Source organism: Genypterus blacodes, unplaced genomic scaffold, assembly GCF_046128005.1.
Source record: "Genypterus blacodes isolate CSIRO-AG114 ecotype Tasmania unplaced genomic scaffold, CSIRO-AGI_Gbla_v1 ptg000083l_1, whole genome shotgun sequence".
Taxonomy (NCBI): Eukaryota; Metazoa; Chordata; class Actinopteri; order Ophidiiformes; family Ophidiidae; genus Genypterus; species Genypterus blacodes.
In genome coordinates this window covers 556976-574657 of record NW_027466888.1, presented here as the reverse complement: position 1 = coordinate 574657, position 17682 = coordinate 556976, and the positions used below count along the sequence as shown (strand labels likewise).

General features: G+C 41.2%; 6 non-coding genes and 5 pseudogenes across 6 annotated transcripts; all 11 read left to right on the top strand.

Moving 5' to 3' along the window:
• The first annotated feature begins 1239 nt into the window (after positions 1 to 1239).
• LOC143007245 (5S ribosomal RNA) lies at positions 1240 to 1358 on the top strand (annotated as a pseudogene).
• Positions 1359 to 1803: 445 nt separating this feature from the next.
• LOC143007148 (5S ribosomal RNA) lies at positions 1804 to 1922 on the top strand. The gene has a single exon (XR_012964368.1). It is a non-coding gene; the product is annotated as a 5S ribosomal RNA (ribosomal RNA).
• Positions 1923 to 2167: 245 nt separating this feature from the next.
• On the top strand, positions 2168 to 2286 carry LOC143007212 (5S ribosomal RNA; annotated as a pseudogene).
• A 445-nt stretch (positions 2287 to 2731) lies between these two features.
• On the top strand, positions 2732 to 2850 carry LOC143007290 (5S ribosomal RNA). Its single transcript, XR_012964453.1, has one exon. It is a non-coding gene; the product is annotated as a 5S ribosomal RNA (ribosomal RNA).
• A 245-nt stretch (positions 2851 to 3095) lies between these two features.
• Positions 3096 to 3214, top strand: LOC143007251 (5S ribosomal RNA; annotated as a pseudogene).
• A 245-nt stretch (positions 3215 to 3459) lies between these two features.
• On the top strand, positions 3460 to 3578 carry LOC143007263 (5S ribosomal RNA). Its single transcript, XR_012964427.1, has one exon. It is a non-coding gene; the product is annotated as a 5S ribosomal RNA (ribosomal RNA).
• Positions 3579 to 4023: 445 nt separating this feature from the next.
• LOC143007237 (5S ribosomal RNA) lies at positions 4024 to 4142 on the top strand (annotated as a pseudogene).
• A 239-nt stretch (positions 4143 to 4381) lies between these two features.
• On the top strand, positions 4382 to 4500 carry LOC143007216 (5S ribosomal RNA; annotated as a pseudogene).
• A 460-nt stretch (positions 4501 to 4960) lies between these two features.
• LOC143007151 (5S ribosomal RNA) lies at positions 4961 to 5079 on the top strand. Its single transcript, XR_012964371.1, has one exon. It is a non-coding gene; the product is annotated as a 5S ribosomal RNA (ribosomal RNA).
• A 245-nt stretch (positions 5080 to 5324) lies between these two features.
• On the top strand, positions 5325 to 5443 carry LOC143007154 (5S ribosomal RNA). Its single transcript, XR_012964374.1, has one exon. It is a non-coding gene; the product is annotated as a 5S ribosomal RNA (ribosomal RNA).
• Positions 5444 to 5906: 463 nt separating this feature from the next.
• On the top strand, positions 5907 to 6024 carry LOC143007220 (5S ribosomal RNA). Its single transcript, XR_012964415.1, has one exon. It is a non-coding gene; the product is annotated as a 5S ribosomal RNA (ribosomal RNA).
• The last annotated feature ends 11658 nt before the right edge of the window (positions 6025 to 17682 follow it).

Here is a 17682-nt window from a genome sequence, read left to right as displayed (position 1 = left end):
AACTGCACGAAAAAGAAAATTCTGAGGGGATTCTTTTGCATCTTGAGTTATGTTAATGAGTCTGTGGAACATATCTGTAGTGTTGTTTTCTTTGAAATGGGCTTTAAGAATCGTCTTCAACTGCACGAGTGTCAAATTATTTTTGGCTTCCGGCATATCACGTAAACTGAGCCCTGGTGTAGCAGCTTTTACTACGGCTTCAACAATTTCTACATCACTGTGGCCTTTACGTTTTTCAGAGTCTATTTGGTACATGAGGTTAGTGTATGATAACTTGTCTTTCTGCCCCAATTCACCTATCTGGCCATTAATCCGAAACTCGCGTCTGATAACCACTTCAGGGGCTCTGGAGAATGGGAGTTCTGGCGGGCTAGCCGTCCTGTTCATTTTTTCCCGAAGCCGACTCATTTCCTCCTCGAGCATTTTGGTCGACGTCTGGAATGTCAACTGCATTTCAGCATACTGTTTTTGTAGCTTTTGTAGCTCCTCTTCATTTTTATCATACCTCTCTGGTTTGGGCGCGTTTTCTCTCAATCGCTTAGCTGTAGCTAACAACTCTTGCCCAAATGTCTCTGCTACATCTTGTTCCTCCACTTCAAAAGCATTCTCTACTGACTCATTAATTGCTCGGATCAACGTGTGTTTCTTCTCCTTACCTGATGAAACTTTAGCTCGGATACACACTTCTTTTAGCTGTTCCACGTTTAGCCGACACAGTAGCTCCGTTAGCTGATCCTGTAACTGCTCCAGCTCCATTTTGCGTGTTCCAACGTTCGTTCTTTTTTTTTTTCTTCAGACTTCTTTTTTGTATCACGTTGAGTCCCTGTTCGGGCGCCAATTTTGTTGCACACTTGAAGAAAGTAATACTCTCAACGGCGTGCTGGGAAAAGTTTTTCGTTTAATCCAAATGTACCACAATACAGCTCACTTCACCATTTACATCTCCCGCCTTCCGTTCTCAGTGGCTACTTCTTCTCTCTCTCACCTTTATGCAACTGCATTATATCCCAGTACTACAGCGCCACTTCTGGCCAAAACATGCAACAACATCGTAACAAAAGAAAATAAAAGGCCACAACTTAATGGAAAAGGGACCAAAGAAAAGACTAAATGGGGGGTATGTCACAAAAGCATCATGTAAATTGTGATATACATGAACTTGAGTGTAGTCATGTGTACACGGTGACTTGAACTGGGTCTGTCTCACCTATAAAGCGCCTCTGTGTGGCTCCTCTCCTCGTTTACGGCCATACCACTCTGAACACGCTCGATCTCTTCTGATCTCAGAAGCTAAGCAGCGTCCGGCCAGGTTAGTACTTGGATGGGAGACAGCCTGGGAATACCCGGTGCCGTTAGCATTTTGGCCCTCTGAGCAGCAGGCCTCACCTGGTCCTCCTTCCTCATGTTTCACTCCCTCTGTAAACACGCAATTTCCCTCGGGAGAATAAAGTTGTATCTTATCTTATCTTATATGAAAGCATACATTCAGAAAATGAGTATTGCACATGGTCATACTATGAGAAGATTGAATGCACATGAGAAGTGAAGAACACGAGCCACTGTGTGACAATGATGATGATGAGGATGAAAGTGAGCGTCAGAGATGTAAGTGGTCCCTCTGTATGTTCTATGTGATGATTATCAGTTTCATTAGGTAAGACTTCATTATCCAGAAATGTGTGTTTCTGATGAAGGCATCATGTAAATTGTGATATACATGAACTTGAGTGTAGTCATGTGTACACGGTGACTTGAACTGGGTCTGTCTCACCTATAAAGAGCCCCTCCGTGGCTGCTCTCCTCGTTTACGGCCATACCACTCTGAACACGCCCGATCTCGTCTGATCTCGGAAGCTAATCAGCGTCGGGCCAGGTTAGTACTTGGTTGGGAGACCACCTGGGAATACCCGGTGCAGTAAGCATTTTGGCCCTCTGAGCAGCAGGCCTCACCTGGTCCTCCTCCCTCATGTTTCACTCCCTCTGTCAACACGCAATTTCCATCTGGAGAATAAAGTTGTATCTTATCTTATCTGAAATGTTAGTGTTCTTCTGATGAAGGCATCATGTAAATTGTGATATACATGAACTTGAGTGTAGTCATGTGTACATGGTGACTTGAACTGGGTCTGTCTCACCTATAAAGAGCCTCTGTGTGGCTGCTCTCCTCATTTACGGCCATACCACTCTGAACACGCCCGATCTCTTCTGATCTCAGAAGCTAAGCAGCGTCGGGCCAGGTTAGTACTTGGATGGTAGACCGCCTGGGAATACCCGGTGCCGTTAGCATTTTGGCCCTCTGAGCAGCAGGCCTCACCTGGTCCTCCTTCCTCATGTTTCACTCACTCTGTGAACACGCAACTTCCCTCGGGAGAATAAAGTTGTATCTTATCTTATCTTATATGAAAGCATATATTCAGAAAATGAGTATTGCACATAGGCATAATATGAGAAGATTGAATGCACATGAGAAGTGAAGTACACAAGCCACTGTGTGACGATGATGATGATGATGATGAAAGTGAGCATCAGAGATGTTAGTGGTCCCTCTGTATGTTCTATGTGATGATTATCAGTTTCATTAGGTAAGACTTCATTATCCAGAAATGTGTGTTTCTGATGAAGGCATCATGTAAATTATGATATACATGAACTTGAGTGTAGTCATGTGTACACGGTGACTTGAACTGGGTCATTCTCACCTATGAAGAGCCTCTGTGTGGCTGCTCTCCTCGTTTACGGCCATACCACTCTGAACACGCCCGATCTCGTCTGATCTCGGAAGATAAGCAGTGTCGGGCCAGGTTAGTACTTGCATGGGAGACCGCCTGGGAATACCCGGTGCAGTAAGCATTTTGGCCCTCTGAGCAGCAACCCTCACCTGGTCCTCCTCCCTCATGTTTCACTCCCTCTGTGAACACGCAATTTCCCTCGGGAGAATAAAGTTGTATCTTATCTTATCAGAAATGTTAGTGTTCTTCTGATGAAGGCATCATGTAAATTGTGATATACATGAACTTGAGTGTAGTCATGTGTACACGGTGACTTGAACTGGGTCTGTCTCACCTATAAAGAGCGTCTGTGTGGCTGCTCTCCTCGTTTACGGCCATACCACTCTGAACACGCAAGATCTCGTCTGATCTCGGAAGCTCATCAGCGTCTGGCCAGGTTAGTACTTGGATGGGAGACCGCCTGGGAATACCCGGTGCAGTAAGCATTTTGGCCCTCTGAGCAGCAGGCCTCACCTGGTCCTCCTCCCTCATGTTTCACTCCCTCTGTCAACACGCAATTTCCCTCGGGAGAATAAAGTTGTATCTTATCTTATCTGAAATGTTAGTGTTCTTCTGATGAAGGCATCATGTAAATTGTGATATACATGAACTTGAGTGTAGTCATGCGTACACGGTGACTTGAACTGGGTCTGTCTCACCTATAAAGAGCCTCTGTGTGGCTGCTCTCCTCGTTTACGGCCATACCACTCTGAACACGCCTGATCTCGTCTGATCTCGGAAGCTAAGCAGCGTCGGGCCAGGTTAGTACTTTGATGGGAGACCGCCTGGGAATACCCGGTGCCGTAAGCAATTTGGCCCTCTGAGCAGCAGGCCTCACCTGGTCCTCCTCCCTCATGTTTCACTCCCTCTGTCAACAACCAATGTCCCTCGGGAGAATAAAGTTGTATCTTATCTTATCTTATATGAAAGCATACATTCAGAAAATGAGTATTGCACATGGGCATAATATGAGAAGATTGAATGCACATGAGAAGTGAAGTACACATGCCACTGTGTGACGATGATGATGATGATGATGAAAGTGAGCGTCAGAGATGTTAGTGGTCCCTCTTTATGTTCTATGTGATGATTATCAGTTTCATTAGGTAAGACTTCATTATCCAGAAATGTGTGTTTCTGATGAAGGCATCATGTAAATTGTGATATACATGAACTTGAGTGTAGTCATTTGTACACGGTGACTTGAACTGGGTCTGTCTCACCTATAAAGAGCCCCTGTGTGGCTGCTCTCCTCGTTTACGGCCATACCACTCTGAACACGCCCGATCTCGTCTGATCTCGGAAGCTAATCAGCGTCGGGCCAGGTTAGTACTTGGATGGGAGACAGCCTGGGATTACCCGGTGCAGTAAGCATTTTGGCCCTCTGAGCCGCAGGCCTCACCTGGTCCTCCTCGTTTCACTCCCTCTGTGAACACGCAATTTCCCTCGGGAGAATCAAGTTGTATCTTATCTTATCTGAAATGTTAGTGTTTTTCTGATGAAGGCATCATGTAAATTGGGATATACATGAACTTGAGTGTAGTCATGCGTACACGGTGACTTGAACTGGGTCTGTCTCACCTATAAAGAGCCTCTGTGTGGCTACTGTCCTCGTTTACGGCCATACCACTCTGAACACGCCTGATCTCGTCTGGTCTCGGAAGCTAAGCAGCGTCGGGCCAGGTTCGTACTTGGATGAGAGACCGCCTAGGAATACCCGGTGCCGTAAGCATTTTGGCCCTCTGAGCAGCAGGCCTCACCTGGTCCTCCTCCCTCATGTTTCACTCCCTCTGTCAACACCCAATGTCCCTCGGGAGAATAAAGTTGTATCTTATCTTATCTTATATGAAAGCATACATTCAGAAAATGAGTATGGCACATGGGCATAATATGAGATGATTGAATGCACATGAGAAGTGAAGTACACGAGCCACTGTGTGACGATGATGATGATGATGATGATGATGATGATGATGAAAGTGAGCGTCAGAGATGTTAGTGGTCCCTCTTTATGTTCTATGTGATGATTATCAGTTTCATTAGGTAAGACTTCATTATCCAGAAATGTGTGTTTCTGATAAAGGCATCATGTAAATTGTGATATACATGAACTTGAGTGTAGTCATGTGTACACGGTGACTTGAACTGGGTCTGTCTCACCTATAAAGAGCCTCTGTGTGGCTGCTCTCCTCGTTTACGGCCATACCACTCTGAACACGCCTGATCTCGTCTGATCTCGGAAGCTAATCAGCGTCGGGCCAGGTTAGTACTTGGATGGGAGACCGCCTGGGAATACCCGGTGCAGTAAACATTTTGGCCCTCTGAGCAGCAGGCCTCACCTGGTCCTCCTCCCACATGTTTCACTCCCTCTGTGAACACGCAGTTTCCCTCGGGAGAATAAAGTTGTATCTTATCTTATCTGAAATGTTAGTGTTCTTCTGATGAAGGCATCATGTAAATTGTGATATACATGAACTTGAGTGTAGTCATGTGTACACGGTGGCTTGAACTGGGTCTGTCTCACCTATAAAGAGCCTCTGTGTGGCTGCTCTCCTCGTTTACGGCCATACCACTCTGAACACGCCCGATCTCGTCTGATCTAGGAAGCTAATCAGCGTCGGGCCAGGTTAGTACTTGGATGGGAGACCGCCTGGGAATACCCGGTGCCGTAAGCATTTTGGCCCTCTGAGCAGCAGGCCTCACCTGGTCCTCCTCCCTCATGTTTCACTCCCTCTGTCAACACCCAATGTCCCTCGGGAGAATAAAGTTGTATCTTATCTTATCTTACATGAAAGCATACATTCAGAAAATGAGTATTGCACATTTGCACAATATGAGATGATTGAATGCACATGAGAAGTGAAGAACACGAGCCACTGTGTGACGATGATGATGATGATGATGATGATGATGATGATGATGAAAGTGAGCGTCAGAGATGTAAGTGGTCCCTCTTAATGTTCTATGTGATGATTATCAGTTTCATGAGGTAAGACTTCATTATCCAGAAATGTGTGTTTCTGATGAAGCCATCATGTAAATTGTGATATACATGAACTTGAGTGTAGTCATCTGTACACGGTGACTTGAACTGGGTCTGTCTCACCTATAAAGAGCCTCTGTGTGGCTGCTCTCCTCGTTTACGGCCATACCACTCTGAACACGCCTGATCTCGTCTGATCTCGGAAGCTAAGCAGCGTCGGGCCAGGTTAGTACTTGGATGGGAGACCGCCTGGGAATCCTGGTGCCGTAAGCAATTTGGCCCTCTGAGCAGCAGGCCTCACCTGGTCCTCCTCCCTCATGTTTCACTCCCTCTGTCAACAACCAATGTCCCTCGGGAGAATAAAGTTGTATCTTATCTTATCTTATATGAAAGCATACATTCAGAAAATGAGTATTGCACATGGGCATAATATGACAAGATTGAATGCACATGAGAAGTGAAGTACACGAGCCACTGTGTGACGATGATGATGATGATGATGATGAAAGTGCGCAGCATCCAGGCAGAAATGCCATCAATGTGTGTAAATTTGGGGCAAATTGGGGAATATTGAACATTTTCTAAAAATGTTGACCCGGGTCATCAATTTTTGAAACTGGAGAAAACTTTAAAAGCCAATATCTGTGACAAGTTAGGAGATAGAGAGCTAAAATTGCAGACGCAGCATCCAGGCAGAAATGCCATCAATGTGTGTAAATTTGGGGCAAATTGGGGAATATTGAAAATTTTCTAAAAATGTTGACCCGCGGGTCATCGATTTTTGAAACTGGAGAAAACTTGAAAAGCCCATATCTGTGACAAGGAAGGAGATAGAGAGCAAAAATTTCAGACGCAGCATCCAGGCAGAAATGCCATCAATGTGTGTAAATTTGGGACAAATTGGGGAATATTGAAAATTTTGGAAAAAAGTTGACCCCCGGGTCATCGATTTTTGAAACTGGAGAAAACTTAAAAAGCCCATATCTGTGACAAGGAAGGAGATAGAGAGCTAAAATTTCAGACGCAGCATCCAGACAGAAATGCCATCAATTTGTGTAAATTTGAGAAAAATTGGGGAATATTGAACATTTTCTAAAAATGTTGACCCGCGGGTCATCGATTCTTGAAACTAGAGAAAACTTGAAAAGCCCATATCTGTGACAAGGAAGGAGATAGAGAGCTACAATTTCAGACGCAGCATCCAGACAGAAATGCCATCAATGTGTGTAAATTTGGGGCAAATTGGGGAATATTGAAAATTTTCTAAAAATGTTGACCCGGGTCATCAATTTTTGAAACTGGAGAAAACTTGAAAAGCTCATATCTGTGACAAGGAAGGAGATAGAGAGCTACAATTTCAGACGCAGCATCCAGGCAGAAATGCCATCAATGTGTGTAAATTCGGGACAAATTGGGGAATATTGAAAATTTTCTAAAAATGTTGACCCGGGTCATCAATTTTTGAAACTGGAGAAAACTTTAAAAGCCAATATCTGTGACAAGGAAGGAGATAGAGAGCTACAATTTCAGACGCAGCATCCAGGCAGAAATGCCATCAATGTGTGTAAATTTGGGGCAAATTGGGGAATATTGAAAATTTTCTAAAAATGTTGACCAGGGTCATCAATTTTTGAAACTGGAGAAAACTTGAAAAGCCCATATCTGTGACAAGGAAGGAGATAGAGAGCTACAATTTCAGACGCAGCATCCAGGCAGAAATGCCATCAATGTGTGTAAATTTGGGGCAAATTGGGGAATATTGAAAATTTTCTAAAAATGTTGACCAGGGTCATCAATTTTTGAAACTGGAGAAAACTTGAAAAGCCCATATCTGTGACAAGGAAGGAGATAGAGAGCTACAATTTCAGACGCAGCATCCAGGCAGAAATGCCATCAATGTGTGTAAATTTGGGGCAAATTTGGGAATATTGAAAATTTTGGAAAAAAGTTGACCCCCGGGTCATCGATTTTTGAAACTGGAGAAAACTTTAAAAGCCCATATCTGTGACAAGGAAGGAGATAGAGAGCTAAAATTTCAGACGCAGCATCCAGACAGAAATGCCATCAATGTGTGTAAATTTGGGGCAAATTGGGGAATATTGAAAATTTTCGAAAAAAGTTGACCCCCGGGTCATCGATTTTTGAAACTGGAGAAAACTTTAAAAGCCCATATCTGTGACAAGGAAGGAGATAGAGAGCTAAAATTTCAGACGCAGCATCCAGACAGAAATGCCATCAATGTGTGTAAATTTGGGGCAAATTGGGGAATATTGAAAATTTTCTAAAAATGTTGACCAGGGTCATCAATTTTTGAAACTGATGAAAACTTGAAAAGCCCATATCTGTGACAAGGAAGGAGATAGAGAGCTACAATTTAAGACGCAGCATCCAGGCAGAAATGCCATCAATGTGTGTAAATTTGGTGAAAATTGGGAATATTGAAAATTTTCTAAAAATGTTGACCCGCGGGTCATCAATTTTTGAAACTGGAGAAAACTTGAAAAGCCCATATCTGTGACAAGGAAGGAGATAGAGAGCTACAATTTCAGACGCAGCATCCAGGCAGAAATGCCATCAATGTGTGTAAATTCGGGACAAATTGGGGAATATTGAAAATTTTCTAAAAATGTTGACCCGGGTCATCAATTTTTGAAACTGGAGAAAACTTGAAAAGCCCATATCTGTGACAAGGAAGGAGATAGAGAGCTAAAATTTCAGACGCAGCATCCAGACAGAAATGCCATCAATTTGTGTAAATTTGGGGCAAATTGGGGAATATTGAAAATTTTCTAAAAATGTTGAACCGCGGGTCATCGATTCTTGAAACTAGAGAAAACTTGAAAAGCCCATATCTGTGACAAGGAAGGAGATAGAGAGCTACAATTTCAGACGCAGCATCCAGGCAGAAATGCCATCAATGTGTGTAAATTTGGGGCAAATTGGGGAATATTGAAAATTTTCTAAAAATGTTGACCAGGGTCATCAATTTTTGAAACTGGAGAAAACTTGAAAAGCCCATATCTGTGACAAGGAAGGAGATAGAGAGCTACAATTTCAGACGCAGCATCCAGGCAGAAATGCCATCAATGTGTGTAAATTTGGGGCAAATTGGGGAATATTGAAAATTTTGGAAAAAAGTTGACCCCCGGGTCATCGATTTTTTAAACTGGAGAAAACTTGAAAAGCCCATATCTGTGACAAGGAAGGAGATAGAGAGCTAAAATTTCAGACGCAGCATCCAGACAGAAATGCCATCAATGTGTGTACATTTGGGGCAAATTGGGGAATATTGAAAATTTTCTAAAAATGTTGACCAGGGTCATCAATTTTTGAAACTGGAGAAAACTTGAAAAGCCCATATCTGTGACAAGGAAGGAGATAGAGAGCTACAATTTCAGACGCAGCATCCAGGCAGAAATGCCATCAATGTGTGTAAATTTGGGGCAAATTGGGGAATATTGAAAATTTGGGAAAAAAGTTGACCCCCGGGTAATCGATTTTTGAAACTGGAGAAAAATCTAAAAGCCCATATCTGTGACAAGGAAGGAGATAGAGAGCTAAAATTTCAGATGCAGCATCCAGACAGAAATACCATTGATTTGTGTAAATTTGGGACAAATTGGGGAATATTGAAAATTTTCTAAAAATGTTGACCCGCGGGTCATCGATTCTTGAAACTAGAGAAAACTTGAAAAGCCCATATCTGTGACAAGGAAGGAGATAGAGAGCTAAAATTTCAGACGCAGCATCCAGACAGAAATGCCATCAATGTGTGTAAATTTGGGTCAAATTGGGGAATATTGAAAATTTTCTAAAAATGTTGACCAGGGTCATCAATTTTTGAAACTGGAGAAAACTTTAAAAGCCCATATCTGTGACAAGGAAGGAGATAGAGAGCTACAATTTCAGACGCAGCATCCAGGCAGAAATGCCATCAATGAGTGTAAATTTGGGACAAATTGGGGAATATTGAAAATTTTGGAAAAAAGTTGACCCCCGGGTAATCGATTCTTGAAACTAGACAAAACTTGAAAAGCCCATATCTGTGACAAGGAAGGAGATAGAGAGCTAAAATTTCAGACGCAGCATCCAGGCAGAAATGCCATCAATTTGTGTAAATTTGGGACAAATTGGGGAATATGGAAAATTTTCTAAAAATGTTGACCCGCGGGTCATCAATTTTTGAAACTGGAGAAAACTTTAAAAGCCAATATCTGTGACAAGGAAGGAGATAGAGAGCTACAATTTCAGACGCAGCATCCAGGCAGAAATGCCATTAATTTGTGTAAATTTGGGACGAATTGGGGAATATTGAAAATTTTCTAAAAATGTTGACCCGGGTCATCAATTTTTGAAACTGGAGAAAACTTTAAAAGCCAATATCTGTGACAAGGAAGGAGATAGAGAGCTACAATTTCAGACGCAGCATCCAGGCAGAAATGCCATCAATGTGTGTAAATTTGGGGCAAATTGGGGAATATTGAAAATTTGGGAAAAAAGTTGACACACGGGTCAACGATTTTTGAAACTGGAGAAAACTTTAAAAGTCCATATCTGTGACAAGGAAGGAGATAGAGAGCTAAAATTTCAGGCGCAGCATCCAGACAGAAATGCCATCAATTTGTGTAAATTTGGGACGAATTGGGGAATATTGAAAATTTTCTATCTGTGACAAGGAAGGAGATAGAGAGCTAAAATTTCAGGCGCAGCATCCAGGCAGAAATGCCATCAATGTGTGTAAATTTGGGGCAAATTGGGGAGTATTGAAAATTTTCTAAAAATGTTGACCCGGGTCATCAATTTTTGAAACTAGAGAAAACTTGAAAAGCCCATATCTGTGACAAGGAAGGAGATAGAGAGCTAAAATTGCAGACGCAGCATCCAGACAGAATCTGTGTAAATTTGGGACAAATTGGGGAATATTGAAAATTTTCTAAAAATGTTGACCCGCGGGTCATCGATTCTTGAAACTGGAGAAAACTTGAAAAGCCCATATCTGTGACAAGGAAGGAGATAGAGAGCTACAATTTCAGACGCAGCATCCAGGCAGAAATGCCATCAATGTGTGTAAATTTGGGGCAAATTGGGGAATATTGAAAATTTTGGAAAAAAGTTGACCCCCGGGTCATCGATTTTTGAAACTGGAGAAAACTTGAAAAGCCCATATCTGTGACAAGGAAGGAGATAGAGAGCTAAAATTTCAGACGCAGCATCCAGACAGAAATTCCATCAATTTGTGTAAATTTGGGACAAATTGGGGTATATTGAAAATTTTCTAAAAATGTTGACCCGCGGGTCATCGATTCTTGAAACTAGAGAAAACTTGAAAAGCCCATATCTGTGACAAGGAAGGAGATAGAGAGCTACAATTTCAGACGCAGCATCCAGGCAGAAATGCCATCAATGTTTGTAAATTTGGGACAAATTGGGGAATATTGAAAATTTTCTATCTGTGACAAGGAAGGAGATAGAGAGCTACAATTTCAGACGCAGCATCCAGACAGAAATGCCATCAATTTGTGTAAATTTGGGACAAATTGGGGAATATTGAAAATGTTCTATCTGTGACAAGGAAGGAGATAGAGAGCTAAAATTTCAGGCGCAGCATCCAGGCAGAAATGCCATCAATTTGTGTAAATTTGGGACAAATTGGGGAATATTGAAAATTTTCTAAAAATGTTGACCCGCGGGTCATCGATTCTTGAAACTAGAGAAAACTTGAAAAGCCCATATCTGTGACAAGGAAGGAGATAGAGAGCTAAAATTTCAGATGCAGCATCCAGACAGAAATGCCATCAATGTGTGTCAATTTGGGGCAAATTGGGGAATATTGAACATTTTCTAAAAATGTTTACCCGAGTCATCAATTTTTGAAACTGGAGAAAACTTTGAAAGCCGATAACTGTGACAAGGAAGGAGATAGAGAGCTAAAATTTCAGACGCAGCATCCAGGCAGAAATGCCATCAATGTGTGTTAATTTGGGGCAAATTGGGGAATATTGAAAATTTTCTAAAAATGTTGACCCCCGGGTCATCAATTTTTGAAACTGGAGAAAACTTGAAAAGCCCGTATCTGTGACAAGGAAGGAGATAGAGAGCTAAAATTTCAGACGCAGCATCCAGGCAGATATGCCATCAATGTGTGTAAATTTGGGGCAAATTGGGGAATATTGAAAATTTTCTAAAAATGTTGACCCCGGTCATCAATTTTTGAAACTGGAGAAAACTTGAAAAGCCCATATCTGTGACAAGGAAGGAGATAGAGAGCTACAATTTCAGACGCAGCATCCAGACAGAAATGCCATCAATTTGTGTAAATTTGAGACAAATTGGGGAATATTGAACATTTTCTAAAAATGTTGACCCGGGTCATCGATTTTTCAACCTAGAGAAAACTTGTAAAGCCCATATGTGTGACAAGGAAGGAGATAGAGAGCTACAATTTCAGACGCAGCATCCAGACAGAAATGCCACCAATGTGTGTAAATTTGGGGCAAATTGGGGAATATTGAAAATTTTCTAAAAATGTTGACCCGCGTCATCGATTTTTGAAACTGGAGAAAACTTTAAAAGCCCATATCTGTGACAAGGAAGGAGATAGAGAGCTTCAATTTCAGACGCAGCATCCAGACAGAAATGCCATCACTGTGTGTAAATTTGGGGCAAATTGGGGAATATTGAAAATTTTCTAAAAATGTTGACCCGCGGGTCATCAATTTTTGAAACTGGAGAAAACTTGAAAAGCCCATATCTGTGACAAGGAAGGAGATAGAGAGCTCAAATTTCAGACGCAGCATCCAGGCAGATATGCCATCAATGTGTGTAAATTTGGGGCAAATTGTGGAATATTGAAAATTTTCTAAAAATGTTGACCCGCGGGTCATCGATTTTTGAAACTGGAGAAAACTTGAAAAGCCCATATCTGTGACAAGGAAGGAGATAGAGAGCTAAAATTTCAGACGCAGCATCCAGACAGAAATGCCATCAATGTGTGTCAATATGGGGCAAATTGGGGAATATTGAACATTTTCTAAAAATGTTTACCCGAGTCATCAATTTTTGAAACTGGAGAAAACTTTGAAAGCCGATAACTGTGACAAGGAAGGAGATAGAGAGCTAAAATTTCAGACGCAGCATCCAGGCAGAAATGCCATCAATGTGTGTAAATTTGGGGCAAATTGGGGAATATTGAAAATTTTCTAAAAATGTTGACCCGCGGGTCATCGATTCTTGAAACTAGAGAAAACTTGAAAAGCCCATATCTGTGACAAGGAAGGAGATAGAGAGCTACAATTTCAGACGCAGCATCCAGACAGAAATGCCATCAATGTGTGTTAATTTGGGGAATATTGAAAATTTTCTAAAAATGTTGACCCCCGGGTCATCAATTTTTGAAACTGGAGAAAACTTGAAAAGCCCGTATCTGTGACAAGGAAGGAGATAGAGAGCTAAAATTTCAGACGCAGCATCCAGGCAGATATGCCATCAATGTGTGTAAATTTGGGGCAAATTGGGGAATATTGAAAATTTTCTAAAAATGTTGACCCGGGTCATCAATTTTTGAAACTGGAGAAAACTTGTAAAGCCCATATGTGTGACAAGGAAGGAGATAGAGAGCTAAAATTTCAGACGCAGCATCCAGACAGAAATGCCATCAATGTGTGTAAATTTGGGGCAAATTGGGGAATATTGAAAATTTTCTAAAAATGTTGACCCGCGTCATCGATTTTTGAAACTGGAGAAAACTTTAAAAGCCCATATCTGTGACAAGGAAGGAGATAGAGAGCTAAAATTTCAGACGCAGCATCCAGACAGAAATGCCATCAATTTGTGTAAATTTGGGGCAAATTGGGGAATATTGAAAATTTTGGAAAAAAGTTGAACCCCGGGTCATCAATTTTTTAAACTGGAGAAAAATTGAAAAGCCCATATCTGTGACAAGGAAGGAGATAGAGAGCTTCAATTTCAGACGCAGCATCCAGACAGAAATGCCATCAATGTGTGTAAATTTGGGGCAAATTGGGGAATATTGAAAATTTTCTAAAAATGTTGACCCGCGGGTCATCGATTCTTGAAACTAGAGAAAACTTGAAAAGCCCATATCTGTGACAAGGAAGGAGATAGAGAGCTACAATTTCAGACGCAGCATCCAGACAGAAATGCCATCAATGTGTGTTAATTTGGGGCAAATTGGGGAATATTGAAAATTTTCTAAAAATGTTGACCCGGGTCATCAATTTTTGAAACTGGAGAAAACTTGAAAAGCCCATATCTGTGACAAGGAAGGAGATAGAGAGCTCAAATTTCAGACGCAGTATCCAGGCAGATATGCCATCAATGTGTGTAAATTTGGGGCAAATTGTGGAATATTGAAAATTTTCTAAAAATGTTGACCCGCGGGTCATCAATTTTTGAAACTGGAGAAAACTTGAAAAGCCCATATCTGTGACAAGGAAGGAGATAGAGAGCTAAAATTTCAGACGCAGCATCCAGGCAGAAATGCCATCAATGTGTGTAAATTTGGGGCAAATTGGGGAATATTGAAAATTTTCTAAAAATGTTGACCCGGGTCATCGATTTTTGAAACTGGAGAAAACTTTAAAAGCCCATATCTGTGACAAGGAAGGAGATAGAGAGCTACAATTTCAGACGCAGCATCCAGACAGAAATGCCATCAATTTGTGTAAATTTGGGACAAATTGGGGAATATTGAACATCTTCTAAAAATGTTGACCAGGGTCATCAATTTTTGAAACTGGAGAAAACTTTAAAAGCCAATATCTGTGACAAGGAAGGAGATAGAGAGCTACAATTTCAGACGCAGCATCCAGACAGAAATGCCATCAATGTGTGTAAATTTGGGGCAAATTGGGGAATATTGAACATTTTCTAAAAATGTTGACCCGCGTCATCGATTTTTGAAACTGGAGAAAACTTTAAAAGCCCATATCTGTGACAAGGAAGGAGATAGAGAGCTAAAATTTCAGACGCAGCATCCAGACAGACATGCCATCAATTTGTGTAAATTTGGGGCAAATTCGGGAATATGGAAAATTTTCTAAAAATGTTGACCCGGGTCATCGATTTTTCAACCTGGAGAAAACTTGTAAAGCCCATATGTGTGACAAGGAAGGAGATAGAGAGCTAAAATTTCAGACGCAGCATCCAGACAGAAATGCCATCAATGTGTGTCAATTTGGGGCAAATTGGGGAATATTGAACATTTTCTAAAAATGTTTACCCGAGTCATCAATTTTTGAAACTGGAGAAAACTTTGAAAGCCGATAACTGTGACAAGGAAGGAGATAGAGAGCTAAAATTTCAGACGCAGCATCCAGGCAGAAATGCCATCAATGTGTGTAAATTTGGGGCAAATTGGGGAATATTGAAAATTTTCTAAAAATGTTGACCCGCGGGTCATCGATTCTTGAAACTAGAGAAAACTTGAAAAGCCCATATCTGTGACAAGGAAGGAGATAGAGAGCTACAATTTCAGACGCAGCATCCAGACAGAAATGCCATCAATGTGTGTTAATTTGGGGCAAATTGGGGAATATTGAAAATTTTCTAAAAATGTTGACCCCCGGGTCATCAATTTTTGAAACTGGAGAAAACTTGAAAAGCCCGTATCTGTGACAAGGAAGGAGATAGAGAGCTAAAATTTCAGACGCAGCATCCAGGCAGATATGCCATCAATGTGTGTAAATTTGGGGCAAATTGGGGAATATTGAAAATTTTCTAAAAATGTTGACCCGGGTCATCAATTTTTGAAACTGGAGAAAACTTGAAAAGCCCATATCTGTGACAAGGAAGGAGATAGAGAGCTAAAATTTCAGACGCAGCATCCAGACAGAAATGCCATCAATTTGTGTAAATTTGAGACAAATTGGGGAATATTGAACATTTTCTAAAAATGTTGACCCGGGTCATCGATTTTTCAACCTGGAGAAAACTTGTAAAGCCCATATGTGTGACAAGGAAGGAGATAGAGAGCTACAATTTCAGACGCAGCATCCAGACAGAAATGCCATCAATGTGTGTAAATTTGGGGCAAATTGGGGAATATTGAAAATTTTCTAAAAATGTTGACCCGCGTCATCGATTTTTGAAACTGGAGAAAACTTGAAAAGCCCATATCTGTGACAAGGAAGGAGATAGAGAGCTAAAATTTCAGACGCAGCATCCAGACAGAAATGCCATCAATTTGTGTAAATTTGGGCAAATTGGGGAATATGGAAAATTTTCTAAAAATGTTGACCCGGGTCATCGATTTTTCAACCTGGAGAAAACTTGTAAAGCCCATATGTGTGACAAGGAAGGAGATAGAGAGCTACAATTTCAGACGCAGCATCCAGGCAGAAATGCCATCAATGTGTGTAAATTTGGGGCAAATTGGGGAATATTGAAAATTTTCTAAAAATGTTGACCCGCGGGTCATCGATTCTTGAAACTAGAGAAAACTTGAAAAGCCCATATCTGTGACAAGGAAGGAGATAGAGAGCTACAATTTCAGACGCAGCATCCAGACAGAAATGCCATCAATGTGTGTTAATTTGGGGCAAATTGGGGAATATTGAAAATTTTCTAAAAATGTTGACCCGGGTCATCAATTTTTGAAACTGGAGAAAACTTGAAAAGCCCATATCTGTGACAAGGAAGGAGATAGAGAGCTACAATTTCAGACGCAGCATCCAGACAGAAATGCCATCAATGTGTGTAAATTTGGGGCAAATTGGGGAATATTGAACATTTTCTAAAAATGTTGACCCGGGTCATCAATTTTTGAAACTAGAGAAAACTTTAAAAGCCGATAACTGTGACAAGGAAGGAGATAGAGAGCTAAAATTTCAGACGCAGCATCTAGACAGAATGCCATCAATGTGTGTAAATTTGGGGCAAATTGGGGAATATTGAAAATTTTCTAAAAATGTTGACCCGCGGGTCATCGATTCTTGAAACTAGAGAAAACTTGAAAAGCCCATATCTGTGACAAGGAAGGAGATAGAGAGCTACAATTTCAGACGCAGCATCCAGACAGAAATGCCATCAATGTGTGTTAATTTGGGGCAAATTGGGGAATATTGAAAATTTTCTAAAAATGTTGACCCGGGTCATCAATTTTTGAAACTGGAGAAAACTTGAAAAGCCCATATCTGTGACAAGGAAGGAGATAGAGAGCTACAATTTCAGACGCAGCATCCAGACAGAAATGCCATCAATTTGTGTAAATTTGAGACAAATTGGGGAATATTGAACATTTTCTAAAAATGTTGACCCGCGGGTCATCGATTCTTGAAACTAGAGAAAACTTGAAAAGCCCATATCTGTGACAAGGAAGGAGATAGAGAGCTACAATTTCAGACGCAGCATCCAGACAGAAATGCCATCAATGTGTGTAAATTTGGGGCAAATTGGGGAATATTGAAAATTTTCTAAAAATGTTGACCCGCGGGTCATCGATTTTTGAAACTGGAGAAAACTTTAAAAGCCCATATCTGTGACAAGGAAGGAGATAGAGAGCTACAATTTCAGACGCAGCATCCAGACAGAAATGCCATCAATGTGTGTTAATTTGGGGCAAATTGGGGAATATTGAAAATTTTCTAAAAATGTTGACCCCCGGGTCATCAATTTTTGAAACTGGAGAAAACTTGAAAAGCCCATATCTGTGACAAGGAAGGAGATAGAGAGCTCAAATTTCAGACGCAGCATCCAGGCAGATATGCCATCAATGTGTGTAAATTTGGGGCAAATTGGGGAATATTGAAAATTTTCTAAAAATGTTGACCCGCGGGTCATCGATTTTTGAAACTGGAGAAAACTTGAAAAGCCCATATCTGTGACAAGGAAGGAGATAGAGAGCTAAAATTTCAGACGCAGCATCCAGGCAGAAATGCCATCAATGTGTGTAAATTTGGGGCAAATTGGGGA